This window comes from Solanum lycopersicum, chromosome 5 (genome assembly GCF_036512215.1).
Source record: "Solanum lycopersicum chromosome 5, SLM_r2.1".
NCBI lineage: Eukaryota > Viridiplantae > Streptophyta > Magnoliopsida > Solanales > Solanaceae > Solanum > Solanum lycopersicum.
This window is the reverse complement of record NC_090804.1, coordinates 38,872,464-38,893,626: the sequence shown is the minus strand read 5'-3', so window position 1 is coordinate 38,893,626 and position 21,163 is coordinate 38,872,464. Positions and strand designations below refer to the sequence as shown.

The 21,163-nt window shown below is 36.9% G+C and overlaps 1 long non-coding RNA gene across 1 annotated transcript; it reads left to right on the top strand.

Annotated features, from left to right (window-relative positions):
* The first annotated feature begins 16,159 nt into the window (after window positions 1-16,159).
* LOC104647426 (uncharacterized) lies at window positions 16,160-20,770 on the top strand. Its single transcript, XR_002027765.3, has 3 exons — window positions 16,160-16,204; window positions 19,372-19,507; window positions 20,502-20,770. It is a non-coding gene; the product is annotated as an uncharacterized lncRNA (long non-coding RNA).
* The last annotated feature ends 393 nt before the right edge of the window (window positions 20,771-21,163 follow it).

Here is a 21,163-nt window from a genome sequence, read left to right as displayed (position 1 = left end):
TATTTTAAATTGTATTTTCCTTTTATAATTAATGTGAGGTGTCTTATGAGACATCCTAGGGAGGAGGGATGAACATCCCTATCTAATTAATGCTCTTCTTCCTCAACATGTGCCACACTACCATGGATAATTTGCTTGAGGCGTAAGCGACTACATTGGCCTTGCCTACATGAAAGAGCACATTCATGTCATAAACGTTGAGGAATTCAATTCATTTCTCTAACGAAGATTGAATTACTTCTTAGTGAACACATACTAGAGGCTCTTATAATAAGTGCACACATCAACATGAACACTAGACAAGTAGTATCTCCAAATCTTTCGGGAAACCACGATGGTTGTAAGTTCGATATCATGAGTCAATTAGTTCTTCTCATGGACCTTAATCAGAAAGCATAGGCTATATGACCTTATCTTGTTACATTAACACACAACCTAGGCTTCCCAGGATGCATCATTATAAACCATATAACCGTTTAAACCATCTGTTTGAGTCAAGACATGAGCTGTAGTTTTCACGACCCAAAGGTACCCCCAAGACGTAACAACATAATGCCACCTAAAGGCACTATATAAGCCACATAGATTATCATCGCATAAGTAAAGAATGATTAAAAGTAAAAATAAATTTTCAGAAAAGAAATCTGTAAGTCTAGCCATAGTCTCATTTAGCCATATATTACAATCGAAGTCTCAATAATAGGGTCACAACCCTCACAATAGAAATCTCAGAAGTCTAGTACAATAAGAGAAATGAAACAAAAATATAGCACTTGTCCTAGGATCCATGAGAACATGTCATAATCTTTAGAGAATTTTCAATAAAAGCTTTGAACAGGAAGGAATCACCTCAGAACCTACACTTTGCAGAAAAATGTAGAACAAATATGGGTTAGTACAAAAATGCACCAAGTATGGTAGCTATGCATGAAAACCTTTAAACATGCTAAACATGGAAATTTCAATTGAAAACTCTGCTCTTTTCCAGGCTAAGAATTATCATGAAAAATAAGTGCAGAAGCATAAGAGACAAGCATAATCAACATATTAATCATCTCATCATAATGATAACAGACGATAAGAACCATCAAAGAATCCTTGTTCAATGTATGAATAGGATCTCATTCTCCTATCCATACTAAGGAAAACTTATTAAGTGATTATAGTTCATAATTCAAATTCTTGATCATACTATATTAGTAGGATTAGCTTTAACCTACATAAACCATGAGAGCAATCGTGGAATTTAGTGTGAACTCCACACCCAAAAGGGGTGTCCGACTTGCTTAAGGTAGAACTCATCTATTAACTAGGTGGATCCGCTAGCTAAAAGACCTATGAGGTCACATACTGTATTGGATGAAGGGATTACTACTAGAACCCCGACCTCTACTAACGTAAGGGATTCTATCCAAAGAATTCTTTCCTAGAATATAGACTCTACTATCGTGAGAGTCTCCATATTATACAAACATCCACTTGGTGCGAAAAATAATTCCCATTAGGTTTATATTATGTCTTGAATTAAAGGTATAATTATGGGAAGGTTTCTTGACACTCAATCTAAAAAACCCATGGTGACGCTCCTAGATTTATTATGAAAGACTAGTCTTCAACTCTTAGAATTACTTTATGTGAAAAACTTGTAACATTGTATGATATTCGTACCTATGTGTGCATGTAAGGATAATCATCCCTTAAACGCAATAACTAGAATATAATGTATTCACTTTACTCTCAAAGCAATCTAATTGTATACACACAAGTATCATACACATCATTTATTCTTCATGTATATCCCTTCAAGGCTATAGATAGCATTCAACCAATCAATAAATTACTGATTTAGCTATAGATATTTAAATAATTCAATTAACTAAACTTCTACAAGTACAATTCTATAGTTACTACTGTTCACCCAAATATCAAGTCACAAATTAGGGGTATAAGGAATTCATGGATCCATGGGATATTTTATCATAAAACCACAAAAAACAGTAATTAAACCATAATATAGAATAATTAAATCATTGAAAATGTTTTGACAAAGAATCCATGCCTTGGAGTGAAAGTCCTATGTTTTGGAGACTTTTCTACTTTAACATTGAGAGTTTGAGAACTTCATGGATGAAAAACTATTAGAGAGGTTTTGATTTGATTTGGGGATTTATGAATGTCGATATTAGATGGGTTATTTTTAGGTGGGAAAAATACTTATATAAGTATTCAAATTAAGCATTAAAGGACACCACATGACCATTAAATGAAAAGGAAATTGCAAAAGGACCCCTAGACACAACTGGAAAAGGAAGTTACATGTGTGATCCACGACTGGAGACCCACAGACGGTGGGTGGGACAACAGCCAGTGCTGGTAGATTATTGGTCCTGGTAAGAGACCTGGTTTTTAGAGGCATTACAGAAGACCCCCACATAGAGGACGTTGGTGGACCTACGAGGCGTAGTTGCTTCTCATGTGTCACTGCCACATATCTTTCTAGGCCTTTTCCTCAAGGATCATGGTTGATCCTTGGGGTTTAGGGCTTGACCTTCTAACATGTAAATATTAATTTTAAGGTACAAGACGATATTGCTAAGGCTCTAATTCTGACGTCAAGCTTTTATATTTGCCTACTAGTTTCAGGTTAGACACTAGTTTAGCTTACATGTTTTAAAATGTTACGCTATATCCCCCTTGGAAACATTCATCCTTGAATGATGATTTAGACACAAAACTCATTTAGAGACTCAATACTAGCAGCCCATCATGCATGAAATTTCTCAACATGCAAAAATTACAAATGGACTATTCACTACATGCACTATTCAAAGAAGGAAACATCAACTCTATTTCAAAAATACAAAAAATGCAATACAACATTGTATGAACTCATGTAACAACCCAATATGCATGAAACTCAATAATTATTCATATTCATGAGAGGAGCTACTTTTTCCAACAAAAATAATGTTCCACATAACATGATGGAGCCAATATACCAATACTCTTAAAAGCATATTAAATCATGTTCATCCACGCATCTCATTAAGTCAAATAGGTAACTAAGACTAAATGCACAATAACACGAGGAACATAAATCATGAAAACTCATTTTATTACAAGACATGAATTTCATCAAGAACATGCATATCATAGGGAAATCATGAATTAAATTATACAACACACATGACTCCCAAAACACTAAAACTGAAGAGGCACTAATTACCTTAAGCTTGATTAGGAGTAGAAGGAAAGAAATGAGGATATCGGCATCGACCTCACAAGCAGCACCCTTAACTAGATGATTTCTCTATTGAACCTTGATGGAAGTGATTAATGATGTTTCAAAGACATTTCATCTGAGTCTATCGTTAATCAGTATATAACGCAACTAAGTGAGTTAGGTCAAATCCCATTGGGAGCGGTACATGTTTAAAAGTCAATTAAGAAGTGTAAATATTGCCAAATCATCAATAGGAATAGTCATTATCGAATAAAAATATTTGTAAATCAGGGTGTGACACGAATGTCAAATAAGGGTTTTTTTTGTTTTATTTTCAACTACAAACAGAAAACAACGCAAAATAATAAATATGAGATGGGTTCTTGGGATGTGATCCAATTATAGGCTAATATAGACAAATGGATAATTGAAACTATTAGAAAATAACCAAAATATTATTAGTAAGTTAGACTATAAGGGAGGTAAACTTTCTCTCAAACAATTTACCTTGATTCAAGTCATTTTCTCTTGAATATCGACAAGCATGCAAAATAAGACCATCTCTGTCACGACCCAAAACCAGGCCGCGACTGGCACCCACACTTACCCTCCTGTGTGAGCGAACCAACCAATCTAGACCTTAACATTTCAATATAATATCAACATAAAGTAATGCGGAAGACTTAAACTCATTAATAAAAATCAATAATCAACTTCTATAACTCAAAACTTATCATTCCCCAAAATCTGGAAGTCATCATCACAAGAACATCTATAATCAAATTACTAAACTAAGAGTATTCTAAGAAGCTAAAAATACATAAGAAGCTAGTCCATGCCGGAAGTTCAAGGCATCGAGACTTGAAGAAGAAGATCCAGTCCAAGCTAGAAGCATTAGCTCACCCTGAATTTCCGATGTAGTAAGACTGGCTTGAATTACTGTTGAGTCGAAGACGACGACACGTTTGCTGCACTCCACAAATAAACAAGAAGAAAACAATAAAAGTAGGGGTCAGTACAAAACACGGGTACTGAGTAGATATCATCGGCCAACTCAAAATAGAAAACAGTATATATTAAGAAATATCATAAAATCAACTAATATCCTTAGCATGCAGCATTTACAGTTACCATAACCCTTGGTTACAACACCAAGCACATCAATGAGGACTCACTCCTCCTCATCATACTTATTTGGGAATTCAGTTCATTAGATTGAATATATTAATATTTTTCAAGATTCATTATCTTTATTCCCCTCGTGTCGGTACGTGACACTCGATCCTCATATACTATCCTGGTACCGGAACGTGGCACCCGATCCATATTCTATCCTGGTGTCGAAACGTGAACCCTGATCCATATTCTATCCTGGTACCGGAACGTGGCACCCGATCCATATTCTATCCTAGTGTCGGAACGTGACACTCCGATCCTCATATACTATCCTGCTACCGGAACGTGGCACCTGATCCCCTAATCTCACTACATTCATTCATCAAGCCTTCTTTTATACCAAGGCATCATCATTAACAAAGTAGATTAGGGTTTCTTTTCAGGATTTGGGATTCAATAACTTCATCATGCTTATTTATTCATAATTACATAATCACGTTCATGCATGCATACAATTAAGCACATAGCAGGGTTTACAATACTACCAATACATATCATTCTCTATTAAGAGTTTACTATGAAAGCATGAAAACCATAACCTACCTCCACCGAAGATTAGAAATCAAGCAAGCAAATTCCCAAAGCTTTGTGTCCTCTTAGTCTCTCCTCTTTCTCGTTCAACTTTCTCTCTCTTTCTCTTGTTCTTTCTATTTTCTTTATTCCAACCCTCTTTCTTTTACCCTAATTAGTATATAATTAAGGATAAAAGATGGCAATAATGCCCCACTAATTAACTTAAGGTTACCTCTTTTAACCCCCAAGTAATTAGACTTATTAACATTAACTCACTAACTCTATAATTAAGGGAAGAATAGTAAAAAACGTCCCTTAAAACGTATCAAGAAATCCGACCGGGACTGGGATTGCGCAACCTGTGACGGGCCGTCGTGCTTGCGACGGTCCGTCCTGCAGGTCGTCGCAAAGTTCAGAGACCCAAATTTCCACCAAGGGTCTGTGACGGTCCATCACACCTGTGACGGTCCGTCCTGCCATTTCGTTACAAAGTTCAGAGAGTCGATTTCAGCACCCAAATTTCAGAATTTCTAAGTGTTTTGGGACGAGACACCCTCGACGGTCCGTCGTGCCCATGACGTTCCGTCGTGGGTTCCGTCGTCTCTGCCTGTTTTTCCAGAATTAAAATCTGCTGCTCAATACGACTAAACAGGTCGTTACATTGGATACCAATCTACCCATCGTTCGTCCCCGAACGATCACAAGAAGGAAAACAAGGGCGAAAAGGAGTACCTGAATCTGTAAACAGATATGGGTATTTTTCTCGCATATCCGCCTCCTTCTCCCAAGTGGCCTCTTCAACCGGTCGATTCCTCCATTGCACCTTGATGGATGCAATCACTCTTGACCTCAACTTGCGAACTTCTCTATCTAAAATAGCAACAGGCTCCTCCTCATAAGACAAATTCTCATCAAGCAAAACTAAATCCCAACGGATAATGTAATTTCCATCCCCATGATATCTTTTCAACATAGATACATGGAATACCGGATGCACTCCGGACAGCCCTGGAGGCAAGGCTAACTCATAAGCCACCTCCCCTACTCGCTTAAGTACTTCAAATGGACCAATATACCTTGGGCTAAGCTTACCTCGCTTACCAAATCGCATCACCCCTTTCATTGGCGAAACCTTCAACAAGACTTGTTCACCCTCCATGAACTCCAAGTCTCTAACCTTTCGATCTGCATACTCTTTCTGTCTACTTTGAGCCGCTAACAACTTTTCTTGAATAGATTTCACTTTATCTAACGATTCTCTCAGAAGGTCAGTACCCCAAGGTCTAACCTCAAATGCATCAAACCACCCAATGGGAGACCTACACCTCCTCCCATATAGTGCCTCGAATGGAGCCATATCAATGCTTGAGTGGTAGCTATTATTGTATGAAAATTCCGCTAAGGGTAAGAAGCTATCCCAATGGCCACCAAATTCTATCACGCACGCACGAAGCATGTCCTCCAACACTTGAATCGTCCTTTCAGACTGACCGTCGGTCTGAGGATGGAACGCAGTACTAAGGTCCAACCTAGTACCCAATTCCGCATGCAATGTTTTCCAAAACTTAGAAGTAAACTGTGTACATCTATCTGATATGATGGATAGTGGAACCCCATGTAATCGAACGATTTCTGAGATATAGATCTTGTCTAACTTCTCTGCATTGTAAGTCACTTTTACCGGATTGAAATGAGCAGATTTAGTTAACCTATCAACAATCACCCAAATGGAGTCATACTTACCCATTGTCCTTGGAAGACCAACCACAAAGTCCATTGCAATTCTTTCCCACTTCCATTCCGGAATGGGCATTCTCTGAAGTGTTCCTCCGGGCCTTTGGTGTTCATACTTTACTTGTTGACAGTTTGGACACTTGGCAATAAAGTCAACAATATCACGCTTCATTCTACTCCACCAAAAGTGTTGTTTTAGGTCACGATACATCTTGGTTGCACCCGGATGTATAGAATACCGTGAACTATGAGCCTCTGTCAGAATAGTGTTGACCAAATCATCGACGCGGGGTACACATACCCTTCCCTTGATTCTCAAAACACCTTCCTCATCGATTTGTGCTTTCTTAGCCTCCCCTCGCAATACTTTATCTTGGATTCGCCTTAGTTTCTCATCATCAAACTGTTTTCCCTTAATTTTGTCAAGAAAGGAAGATCCTGACTCCACACTAGCCAACAATCCTCCCTTCTCATTTACTTCTAATCTCATCAAGTCATTAGCTAGAGTCTGAACCTCTCTAGCCAAAGGGCGTCTAGAAGCTTTCAAGTGAGCTAGACTTCCCATGCTTCCCACCTTTCTACTTAAAGCATCCGCTACAACATTCGCCATCCCCGGATGATACAGAATAGTGATGTCGTAGTCCTTTAGTAGTTCCATCCACCTCCTCTGTCTCAAGTTCAAATCTTTCTGAGTAAAGACATACTGTAGGCTACGATGATCCGTATAGATCTCACACTTAACCCCATATAAATAGTGTCTCCATTGTTTTAATGCAAACACCACCGCAGCCAATTCCAAATCGTGGGTCGGATAGTTACGTTCATGCACCTTTAGTTGCCTTGAAGCATAAGCAATCACACTCCTCTCTTGCATTAGTACTGCACCCAAACCAGAATAGGATGCATCACAATAAACAATGAAGTTCTTACCCTCTACTGGCAAGGTAAGGATAGGTGCGGTAGTCAACAAGGTCTTGAGCTTCTGAAAGCTTTCCTCACATTCGTCCGACCATACAAATGGAACATTCTGCTTAGTCAAGTTCGTCAATTGGGAAGCAATAGAAGAGAATCCCTTGACAAATCGGCGGTAGTAGCTAGCTAACCCAACAAAGCTCCTTATTTCTGACATATTAGTAGGTCTTACCCAATTCTTCACTGTCTCAATCTTAGAAGGATCCACCATCACTCCATCCTTAGAAACCACGTGCCCCAAGAAGGACACTGCATCTAGCCAAAACTCACACTTAGAGAACTTGGCATAAAGCTTTTTCTCCCTCAACATTTCCAATACCATTCTCAAATGCTCTTCATGTTCCTTCTTGCTCTTTGAATATACAAATATATCATCAATAAATACGATCACGAAGAGGTCCAAATATGGCTTAAAAATCCCTTTCATCAAGCTCATGAACGCAGCAGGGGCATTCGTTAGACCAAAAGACATCACTACAAATTCGTAATGCCCATACCTCGTTCGAAAAGCAGTCTTTGGCACATCTGTTGCCCGTATTTTCAATTGATGATAACCGGATCTCAAGTCAATCTTAGAGAAGACACAAGCACCTTGTAACTGATCGAACAAGTCATCAATGCGGGGAAGAGGATACTTGTTCTTTATGGTTACCTTGTTTAGTTGTCTGTAGTCTATACACATTCGAAAACTCCCATCCTTCTTCTTCACAAACAAAACCGGAGTACCCCAAGGAGATGCACTTGGTCTAATAAAGCCTTTGTTTAACAACTCTTGAAGTTGGGCTTTTAACTCTCTAAACTCCGCGGGAGCCATTCTATAAGGGGGTATCGAAATGGGGCGAGTACCCGCTTCAAGGTCAATACAAAAATCAATATCCCTATCTGGTGGCATACCAGAAAGATCTGCAGGGAACACATCCAGAAACTCACGGACCACCGAAACCGACTCAATCGAGGGTACTTGGGTAGTGTCATCCTTGAGATGTGCCAGGAAAGCTAAACACCCTTTACTAACCATTTTCTTAGCACGAAGAAAGGAGATGATACGCACCGGATTGGAAGTGTAGTCACCCTCCCAAACTAACGGATCTGTCCCAGGTTTGGCTAACGTCACCGTTTTAGCATTACAATCCAAGATCGCAAATTGCGGAGAAAGCCAAGTCATACCCAAAATTACATAAAAATCATCCATTTCAAAGATAAACAAATCTACATAAGTGTTGCTCCCCAAAAATTTCACCAAACAAGACCTATATACCTTTTCAACTACCACAGACTCACCCAGCGGAGTAGAAACACGAATAGGCATATCAAGTAATTCACAATGTAAATTTAGACCATTAGCAAATGAGGAAGATACATAAGAAAATGTGGATCCAGGATCAAACAATACAGAAGCCATGCAATCACAAACCAGAAGATTACCTGTGATGACAGCATCAGATGCCTCCACTTCAGACCGCCCAGGGAAAGCGTAGCAATGGTCCCTCTCACCCGTCTGTCCGTTGCCCCTACCATGTTGTGATGTAGTGGCTCCAGGTTGCCCATCACCTCGGCCGTTCTGGTGACCACCATTACCTCGACAACCACGTCCTCCATGTTAACGGCCTCTGCCATGACCACCTCTACCTCTAACATTTGGAGGTCTGTAACTCTGTTTTAGACAATATATCTTAATATGTCCAATCTCCCCACATCCATAGCACTGTCTGGGTTCATGCTAGGTCTCTCAGAGAAGTGTTGACCGGTCGGAGGTGGACCCCCAACTACAGTCTGTAGTGAAGACTGAATGGGTCGAACTGTGTAACCTCTGGAACCTTGTCCTCTAGAGTAAGAACCATTAAACTCACCTCCCTTTCGAAACCTTTTTGATGTCGATGTCGAGGTGAAGTCATCGGGCTTCACTCCTTCCACCTCTATCACGAAGTCTACCACTTCTTGGAAGGATTTTGCTGTAGCCGCTACCTGTAAGGCCAAAATTCGCAACTCTGATCTCAACCCCTTCACAAACCGGCAAATCCTCTCTTGTGGACTGAAACAAAGTTGCGTGGCATATCTGGATAGTGCGCGAAACCTAGCCTCGTAAGCATTAACCGACATCCTACCTTGCTCTAGGCTCAAGAACTCATCCCTTTTCCTATCCCTCAAAGTTCGGGGGATATACTTCTCCATGAACAAGCTAGAGAATGAGGCCCAAGTCATAGCTGGTGCCTCCGTTGGTTGACACTCAATATGTGACCGCCACCACATTTTGGCATTCCCTTGAAACTGATAACTCACGAACTCAACACCAAACCGTTCTACTATACCCATCTTGTGTAGTAGCTCATGACAGTCAACCAGAAAATCAAGCATCCTCAGATTCAGCACCCTTGAAGACTGGAGGTTTCAATTTCAAGAATTTACTGAAAAGTTCATGCTGATCATTTGTCATTATAGGCCCAGTAGTCAGACGTGGAAATGTGCCTATGTCCAATGAGGCATCCATACGAGGAGCCATAGTGGCTGCATGTTGCACTTTTGAAACCGGAGGTGTTGGCGCAGAAAACACTGGAGGTGCCAGACCTTGATCAGACAACCCACTGAGATAGGCGAGAACCTGATTGATCATCTCTAGGGTAGGTTGGGATGGCAATCCCTCATTCTGCACTTGTTCAGTTTCCCCATCCTCCCCTTCTTTTATTACTGCCTCAGTCGGTGGAGGAGTCACTGCCCTAGTATCAGATGGGCTAAGTGCTCGTCCTCTTCCCCTAGAGGACGTCATCCCACGACCTCTACCACGGCCTCTTGCCGCTGCTCTTCCTCGAGCAACAGCCCCAGTGGCTTGCTCAGACGCACCCTGTCCCGCCGGTGCTGGTATTGGTGTTTGCGTAGTCGTTGCTCTAGTTCTAACCATCTGCGAAAGAGAGTGAAGATGGTCAGATACCAATTTGTATCACCTAGATACCAATTGGATTCAAGTAGTAGCACGAAAGAAAGAAAGAAAGAATGGAATTTTCCTAAAGTCCTATAGCCTCTCAAAGAAAAGTAAAGGCGTCCCCCTACCGTTCCTCAAGACTCTACTAGACTCGTTCTTGTGTGATGAGACCAACGAACCTATTGCTCTGATACCAAGTTTGTCACGACCCAAAACCGGGCCGCGACTGGCACCCACACTTACCCTCCTGTGTGAGCAAACCAACCAATCTAGACCTTAACATTTCAATATAATATCAACATAAAGTAATGCGGAAGACTTAAACTCATTAATAAAAATCAATAATCAACTTCTATAACTCAAAACTTATCATTCCCCAAAATCTAGAAGTCATCATCACAAGAACATCTATAATCAAATTACTAAACTAAGAGTATTCTAAGAAGCTAAAAATACATAAGAAGCTAGTCCATGCCGAAAGTTCAAGGCATCGAGACTTGAAGAAGAAGATCCAGTCCAAGCTAGAAGCATTAGCTCACCCTGAATTTCCGATGTAGTAAGACTGGCTTGAATTACTGTTGAGTCGAAGACGACGGCACGTTTGCTGCACTCCACAAATAAACAAGAAGAAAACAATAAAAGTAGGGGTCAGTACAAAACACGCGTACTGAGTAGATATCATCGGCCAACTCAAAATAAAAAACAGTATATATTAAGCAATATCATAAAATCAACTAATATCCTTAGCATGCAGCATTTACAGTTACCATAACCCTTGGTTACAAAACCAAGCACATCAATGAGGACTCACGCCTCCTCATCATACTTATTTGGGAATTCAGTTCATTAGATTGAGTATATTAACATTTTTCAAGATTCATTATCTTTATTCCCCTCGTGTCGGTACGTGACACTCCGATCCTCATATAATATCCTGGTACCGGAACGTGGCACCCGATCCATATTCTATCCTGGTGTCGAAACGTGACACCCGATCCATATTCTATCCTGGTACCGGAACGTGGCACCCGATCCATATTCTATCCTGGTGTCGGAACGTTACACTCCGATCCTCATATACTATCCTGCTACCGGAACGTGGCACCCGATCCCCTAACCTCACTACTTTCATTCATCAAGCCTTCTTTTATACCAAGGCATCATCATTAACAAAGTAGATTAGGGTTTCTTTTCAAGATTTGGGATTCAATAACTTCATCATGCTTATTTATTCATAATTACATAATCACGTTCATGCATGCATACAATTAAGCACATAGCAGGGTTTACAATACTACCAATACATATCATTCTTTATTAAGAGTTTACTATGAAAGCATGAAAACCATAACCTACCTCCACCGAAGATTAGAAATCAAGCAAGCAAATTCCCAAAGCTTTGTGTCCTCTTCGTCTCTCCTTTTTCTCGTTCAACTTTCTCTCTCTTTCTCTTGTTCTTTCTATTTTATTTATTCCAACCCTCTTTCTTTTACCCTAATTAGTATATAATTAAGGATAAAAGATGGCAATAATGCCCCACTAATTAACTTAAGGTTACCTCTTTTAACCCCCAAGTAATTAGACTTATTAACATTAACCCACTAACTCTATAATTAAGGCAAGAATAGTCAAAAACGTCCCTTAAAACGTATCAAGAAATCCGACCCGGACTGGGATTGCACAACCTGTGACGGGCCGTCGTGCCTGCGATGGTCCGTCCTGCAGGTCGTCGCAAAGTTCAGAGACCCAAATTTCCACCAAGGGTCTGTGACGGTCCGTCACACCTGTGACGGTCTGTCCTGCCATTTCGTTACAAAGTTCAGAGAGTCGATTTCAGCACTCAAATTTCAGAATTTCTAAGTGTTTTGGGACGAGACACCCTCGACGGTCCGTCGTGCCCATGACGTTCCGTCGTGGGTTCCGTCGTCTCAGCCTGTTTTTCCAGAAATAAAATCTGCTGCTCAAAACGACTAAACAGGTCGTTACAATCTCACACCTTAGTCCAGTCACTCTCTTGAGATGAATGTGTGAAAAAGGGTTTAAGATTCAATCTCTCGAGCTGAACCCATGACAACCCAATATTCACACACCATTAATCAATAATCTTAATTTTGAAACCTCTCTCTATCAAGTAAAATAAACAATGGTATAACTACATTGGAACTATAATTCTTGAATTAAACCACAATTATTGATTGAATCACTTCTAAATAGCATTTGGAAAAACAATTAGCAATACCCATAAAGTAAATCAACCCATTATCACATAATCACACACAAAGAATTGGGGTTTTAGATACACATCATAAAAAATAAAACTCATTACCAAATTGAGTTTGAATCAACTGGGTAAGATTGATTTTATCTTTACAAATATCTAAATTAGACAATCTCAACGACCCACTTCAAATTTCTAAAATATGAAAAACTTCAATTCTTCAAAGAAAAAGAAAAATTAGACAAAACTGGTCTCACATTTCAAAAGTTAATAATATCTTCTAAAGAGTGTATTTAATTATTAATAATGATACAAAACTAAATGTTCAAAAGAGTATTTATAGTCGCCAAAACTGTGCTGCAAGGAGCAACTCGACGCAGTATAACGGGCTTGCCGATCCACTCGACGATCCGCTATTTCGTCACTTCTATCACCCTTTTTAAGTTGGCGTTGAGCATCCTCAAGGTCTGTAACTTTTGGCGATCCAACACTACAACGCAAAACCACTCAGTGATCCGCCAAGTGCTCATTTCTCTCGCCAACTTAGTTCTTTCTTCAGGTCTTGGCATAGTGGAAATTTAGGCGGTCAAATAGCCATTTGTTGACTCGACTTGTAGAGTTGGTGATCACCAGGCTTGCTCCTTTTCATTATTTCTTCTCGCTTTGTTCCATTTTGCAAATTAGCATCGTAGCTTTGCTCCTCAATCCATATACATGGAAATCAAGTGTTTTTCATCAGTTATTGGCACAAAAAAAGCTTCTGAGGACACTAATTAAGACTGGTCAACGGAACGGGAAGTACCGGTACCGTTCCGGTACCATTCCAGTTCGTTCCGATTCGTCCTGTTTCGGTTGCCTACAGGACGGGACGGGATAGTCTGAACCGGTACACGGAACGGGATGGGACCGTGATTTCGTACCGGTTTACCGATACCGGTTCATCCCTGTTCATTCCGGTTCTGTTCCCGTCCGGTCCAGTTCCGGTCCGGTTTATTTAATATATATTAATTTTTTTATATTTTATATAATTTATATTTAATTTAATTTTTTTTAAATTACAAATTTTATTTATTTAATATTTACAAGATACAAGTTATAAATATAACTTATAAAATAAATATTAATGAATATAAGTAATAACTTATAAAGTATAAACTTCAAAAGAATTAAATTTTGAAAACTTTACTTGCAAACATAACAACAACAAAAAAATTAATAAAATATCTTTAAAATAAAATTAAGTAAAAATTAAAGTAAAAATTTAAAAACTATTAATTTATACTTAAAAAATAAAAAAATAATTATATTTTCGTAATTCCAAAAAATATCGTCCCGTTAATTCCATCCCGTTCCATCCCGGTCCGTTCCGGTTCATTCCGGTTCCATCCCGGTATATAGTGGAACGGGACGGAACCGATGAATCATCCCGGTAATTCCGGTCCGGTTCATCCCGGTACCGGTCAACATACCGATCAACGGGTTCCGGTCCGGTCCGGTACCGGTTCATTCCGGTCCGGTCCGGTACCGATTCATTCCGGTCCGGTAAACCGGTTCCGGTCCGTTGACCAGTCTTACACTAAATCTACATAAATAAAGGGTTCAATGAGTCTAATTCTAGGGCTAATCAGTAAATTACTTCCTTATTATCAATCTCTTGAATTTTCGAAGAAGGATCTCTACCTGAACCTCCTCACAAGAAAGACTTTCATCAACACCTATTCTTTCCATAGGAATAATGGAGAGAAGATCTCGAATACAACTTTTAAGCATGGAAACATGGAATTCCGGGTGAACCGAGACCAACTTATTTGAAAAGTCTAATTCATAGAAAAATTTCCAAATATGCTTCAAAATTTGATATGGGCCTACAAACCGGGGACTAAGTTTCCTGTTTTTGCCAAAACTCATCATACCTTCATAGGTGAGATTTTAAATTAAACACAATTCTAACTCCCTTCCCCTCACATCGACATAAGAATTTTGCCTACTATGAGTTTACAACCTAACTCTAATAAGCCAACTTATTCAATAGATTTATTGTAAAGACCCAGGGGTATACCCAAGAAGTTACACGGCGTATTCAAACTCTTGGAGGTCTTTTACAAGCCCTTAGACATATATATATATATATATATATATATATATATATATATATATATATATATATATATATATATATTACCAAAACAAAGGTCCACATTCACTTGTGAAATTACTCACACATTTAATTTGTTGTAATTGTTGTTGAATAGTAGAAAGAAGTTGAGAGGTAAAGGGTGATATAAGAAAGAGGATTTGTTAGGATAGGACAAAAAATAAGGAAGATGGTGAAATGAAAGAAGTTAAAAGGGGAAGAAGAAACAGTTACTTTTTTACGAAAAGAAACGCTTGCCTGATTTAATGTCATTTATTAAGGAGTAATTGTAATGTGTGGGTTGTGAAACGAACGGTTAAAAAATAGATAATTTATGAGTGTTACGTGGGTGAGGACTTTATTAATTAAATGCTAGCCATATTAATATTATGTTAATATTATATGAGAATGGCTGATAATTAAAATGTCAAAAAAATTGACAAAAAAGAAAAACAGAAACACTGATCAAAGAAGTATGTCACATCAACAAACTTAAGTTTCTCCTTTATATATATATATATATATAGGTATAGATATATATATAGATAGATAGATAGATAGATATATTACCAAAACAAAGTTCCGCAATCACTTGTGAAATTACTCACACGTTGAGTATGTTGTAATTGTTGTTGATTAGTACAAAGAAGTTGAGCGGTAAAGGGTGATATAAGAAAGAGGATTTGCCAGGATAGAACAAAAAATAAGGAAGATGGTGAACTGAAAGAAGTTAAAAGGGAAAGAAGCAATAGTTACTTCTTTTAGGAAAAGAAGCGTTTGCCTGATTTAATGTCATTTATCAAAAAATAATTGTAATGTCTGGGTTTTGAAACGAACGGTTAAAAAATAGATAATTTATGAGCGTAACGTGGGTGGGGATTTTATTAATTAAATGTTAGTCATATTAATATTCTGTTGATATTATATGAGAAAGGATGATAAGTAAAATGTCTAAAAATGACAAAAAAAGAAAAACACAAACACTGATCAAAGAAGTATGCCACATCAACAAACTTAAATTTCTTCTTTATATATATATATATATATATATATATATATATATATTTAACTCTATTAAAAGAGGCTTGTTTCAACATGCTTGCTTCATTGCTTTTAAGGCTATTTTTGTCTTTTCAATTCTCAATTATGAATACGTGTCCTCTTCTCGTCTCATCAATTTTTTCTTCTCAGTTCCTTACGTGTCTTCCTCCTATGTTATCAATGTACTACACAATACTCTGCTCTTATCTTCTTCATTTAAATGCTCCACTATCTGTGCACACCAAAGTTCACTTCTTTCTCTTCAGCATTCTTCAGGTATGGGTTCTTTCATATTTCAATTTAGTTATCTTTTTTGTGCCATCTTTCTTTTCATCAAAGTCGAAGTCCCAAATTTGATATGAGTGTGTGATGTTTGCTTATTTTTTCCATTTAGGTTTGTCATTGATGTTGGATTATCCTTGTGTTTTGGAAGTCTGAATAATTTTAATAGTTGTGTCTTCAATTTGTGTTGGGGGATTATGCTTTCCGTGTTTTGTTTTAGATTGTCAAAAAACTGTTCAGATTCAAATTTTTGTTGTGTTTTTTTGCATGTAGTAATTAATTTGGTCTTTTTTAGTCAGATTTAAATTTATGGGTTTCTTTATTTTAGCTGGGGTTTCTTTATCAGAGTTCTTTTGATCTTCCTCCATTCATAGGCTCTTGTGGGTTTAGCTTGGAGTTTAAGAATATTCAATTACTTCTACTCGAATTGACCTACTGGTCTATCGGTGGATCCAGGATACGTCTTCTAACCTTTAAAATTTATATTATCGCCAATGTTTGAGTAAATGGTGATGTTGTTTTTACGCCAATATCGAACAAAGAGATGCCATCATCCATTGCTCCGCAAGTAGCATACAAATGAAGAAGCGCATTTAACAAAACAGATAAAAGATATATGAAAAGCAGAAACAACATTCCAGACAAAATTTGGACATGTTAATAGGCGCACCTGCATCTCTATATGATTCTTCAACCGTCACAATCAACGTCTTTTTTCTCATACCATCACTAGCAAACTACTTGTTGACTTGTATATGAATCTTTAACAATTAAACAACATAAAGATTATTATGTTAGTAATCATTTGGTGCAAGGGCACAATAAAGTTGAATTAAAGCGAGGAAATAGGATTATAACTATGGTGACTACTCAGGAAAAATGGATAGATATGGGAGAATATATTTAGTTGCATCCTTAAATGTAAGTACTTAGTGAGAACTATAAAATTACAATGAACAAAAAGAAAAATGAACCTACAGACACAATATGATCATATGAAAGTGAATGGTTTGGGATAGGAACATAGCTAGGAGAAATAGGCGCAGACACGGAAGTGGTTACAGTTGAATGAGAAAGTGAATGGTTTGGGATAGGAACAGAGCTAGGAGAAATAAGCGCAGACACAGAAGTGGTTACAGTTGAATGAGAAGTTGGATTGAGTATGATCTCTGCTACAACTAATATAAGGGAGAACTCTTGAGTAATTATAATCCTCTCATCTTTCATCATGTACCAGGCATAATACAAGCCTCTAAAAGTCACTGGTTTGTCGAGAGAATATGGTGAAATGATAACCTCATTGTGAATATATCATTGTTGAAAGGATGTTGAATTACATGGTACTTGTATCACTTCTCTGTTTTCATTGAGTTTTGTAAATAATGATGTGATAATATTTTAAATCTCTTGTTGAATAGAAGCGTAAGATCAAAGAACAATTATCCATTGTTAAACTAATTTTCTGTCATTCTAAGATTAACAAATTGTCTTTTAGTGAACTACTTGTTATTATTTCTAATGTTTCAAGTTTCGTAAATAATAAAATCTTCTAAATAAGTCACAATTACATAATCTAGGCGTTGGCACTACAGTATGAGCTCTAAATTTGTCTCCTAATGCTCTGTAACCTATTTATTTTACTTGATATATTATATTGTGAGATGCAAATATATATGTTAATGATAAATGAGAGCTTAATGAAATGGGAGATCTTCCAATCTTTTATGTTTCTTTTGATGCACCAATATAGTACAAACTTGTATAGGAAATACAGTGGAGGTGTTCTTAAATAGTTGTTGTTCTCGTAGAATATTTATTTTGAACTGAATTTCACTCGCTTTTGTTAGGTATCCTATTATTTCTAAGTCGTTATTCAAGAATATGGTGTGGGGGTGACTATAATTGTAGATAGGGTTCAATTTTGTTGCATGTTGCTAATATTTTTCTATAGTTATGTCAATAAGACCAAAGGACTTGTCCACTTCAATTTAAATAATCCGCTTCCACAAATTATATATGATATTTACTCTGTAATTTGTACATAAGGATAAAGGATAAGAAAAAAATTCTTTGAGTTTAATTTGTCAAAGTAGTCGTTTCATAACCATCATGGACATAAGCTAAAACATCTTTATAGTCTCTTGAGATTGTAAAAGAATCATACGTTTTACCATCTTTGCTCTTCTTGTACTCAAACACAAGGGAAGATTGGTTAAATGGTGTGAGTTTCACAAATCCCCAGTCATAATCTTTGAACGCACTCCATCTAGTGTTAAGAGTGGTGAACAAATAAATATTTAAATACATGCATATTTTCTATTTAGAGTTTTGGACTCACCAATGCGTGGAAGTGTAATGGAGTCTACTTTCCCTTTAGAAGCTTTATAGCATCTATGTTTTCCTTGTTTATTTAGTTATAGAGAAGCAAAAAGTTCCGTCCCTTTCTTTCTTTTAGTATTAGGACGCCAATCCATAGATCCTGAACTTCACTATGCAACATTAATTTAGTATTTCAAGGCTTCTCTCCCTTGCTACTTCCCTTAGAAATTTGTGCTTGAAATAATATAATATCGAACACACAACAACAATTACCAAATGCTAGAGAAAGCACTCAGAAACTTCTTCTGGAGTGAGAGTCCATGTTATATTGAAAGCAAATATTTATGTTGAATTAGATAAAACCACTTCAGCTTCATTTCTGTTTGTTCATTAAGGAATTGGACGAAATTAAACTTCTCATATAACCTGTATCTTAGGGAAATTTGATTTACTTTCATGAGATTTCTCGTGTAACAATCAAGGTCGGCATTAATCATTAAATATTATAAATATTATATAGAGCTTTTGTTTTCTTGGAACAATATGATTTCTCCACCTTGTTTGATAATGTACATTTAAGTTACTTTATGTGCAGATGCCAATGAAATATCATTAGGAAACTGTACTAAGAACATATAGATACCAAAAAAACCAAGATATATTGGAACACTCTGAATTTTATCAATAACTAACTAAAAGGGGATTCTTTGACTATTAAATAAAAAACGAGTATAAAATGCATTTCTATTAGTGTATTATTGTTAGATGACTCTCTAAAGCTGCACATTTTAGATAATCATAATCGTTTGGATAAAAATGTAAAAGTAATTTTAATCTTATAGAGAAAGATGTCAAAATTTGAAACATAGTCTTAAAGACTACTGTTTTGCCTTGGATCACAGTGGGCTGTTATGATTCTGCAGACAACACAAGTTCAATATCCTACTCTTGTAGATGAGTCTTGTAGTGTCTACATCGGTACTACTTTCTCTTTACTCATCTCTTTTAAAATTTCCTAAATATGTTGCCTCTTGTTTGTCTATGTTTTGACTTGACATGGATTTTTAAATCTTGTGATCATAAACTAAAGATGTGTATAATATACCAACATGTCCTATTAATCTTATTGCATGAAATATGTCATGTAGAATGTTGGGCATAAAAGTTGCTAAATATAAAAAGCGACATGACTGAAAGCGCCTCAAAAAGCAAGAAATAAAAAGTAACACCTTCGTTTGAGCACAAGTCTATGAATTTTGTCCACTAAACATCTAGAATTCAGGAGAATATTATTATTGGTGTCTTTTGTTTTTTTTTTTCAGAAAAGTTTAGAATTATACCCCTATAATCTCTACGTTTGTAGGCAACTCTTTACTATACTACTTACTGCATATTTGAGTTTTACACCACTTGTGCATTTTCGCTATGTTTTGTAAAATATGAGTCTATGCATCTATAATGATCATGTAAATGTGTTTGACACCTTCCTCTTCTCCTCTTCTATAGAATAATTGTTCATATTTTACTACATTGGTTTACACCTGAATAGACTTCTTAGAAAGAGTGAAGTTATAAACAATTAGGTTCTTTTATATCAACCACACCATTTTGGAATGTCTCGGAATCTTAGCAAGTATCTACTGTTGGAAAATCCAAATGAAAGAGATATACAAAGATGGTGTTGCTTAAAAATGCTACCTGCAACTTGGTTATTGATAACTGGGATCGGTGAATTCTTTTAGCTTACATATAATTTGCAGAAAAAAGTTAAATGCCTCCAACCCATGGCCACACTTTATAGCTTCCCCATAACTATTTCTTTCATTAAATTAACAATATCTCTCCTTTGTAGGTTGCATGGAGAAAAAAAAATCTTGTTCCCATATTTTGTACTATTACATTTTCTTAACTAGTGTTGTATTTGATATTCATAATGTTTTGTATGCTAAACTCTACTACCTTATTATACCAGAAAATAGTACGATGAATCCTTCCAATCGGGTGGAAAAATGATTCCTCAAAGTTACAGATCAAGATAAAACATAGAGAAGGCTTGACCAATTACCTAGGGGCTATGGAGAGGTAACATAAAGAAGAGAGATTGGCCACAGTGTGTGCAACTACTCCGAATGTATAGAAGACATAAATGCTTTCTTTCAGCAGATGAAAATATTGTTATGCAAATATGCATTTTGCAAAGTCAGAATTCAATTGATTATTCTATAAAAGGAAACTTCATCACCTACTGTGCTAATTTGTTTTTACATTATTTAATTTCTTTTGGAGTTGAGAGTAAATTTAAAATCTTTATATTAAATTGTATCGTATCTCTAATTGTATGTGGCAATTCATAAATATAAGATACAACATAATTATTAACGATTATATCTTTATTAAAATATTTAATTAGTTTCTATGAAATTCATTAACATCTTTACCTTTTCTTTTGACATTTCTGAAAAAACAAATATGATACACAAAAATTGAGCTAGTGAATATACGAATATTGGGTCCGTGCTTGCACGGGCAGCTCTTACCTAGTATATATATATATATATATACATATTACCAAAACAAAGGTCCGCATTCACTTGTAAAATTACTCACACATTGAGTATGTTGTAATTGTTGTTG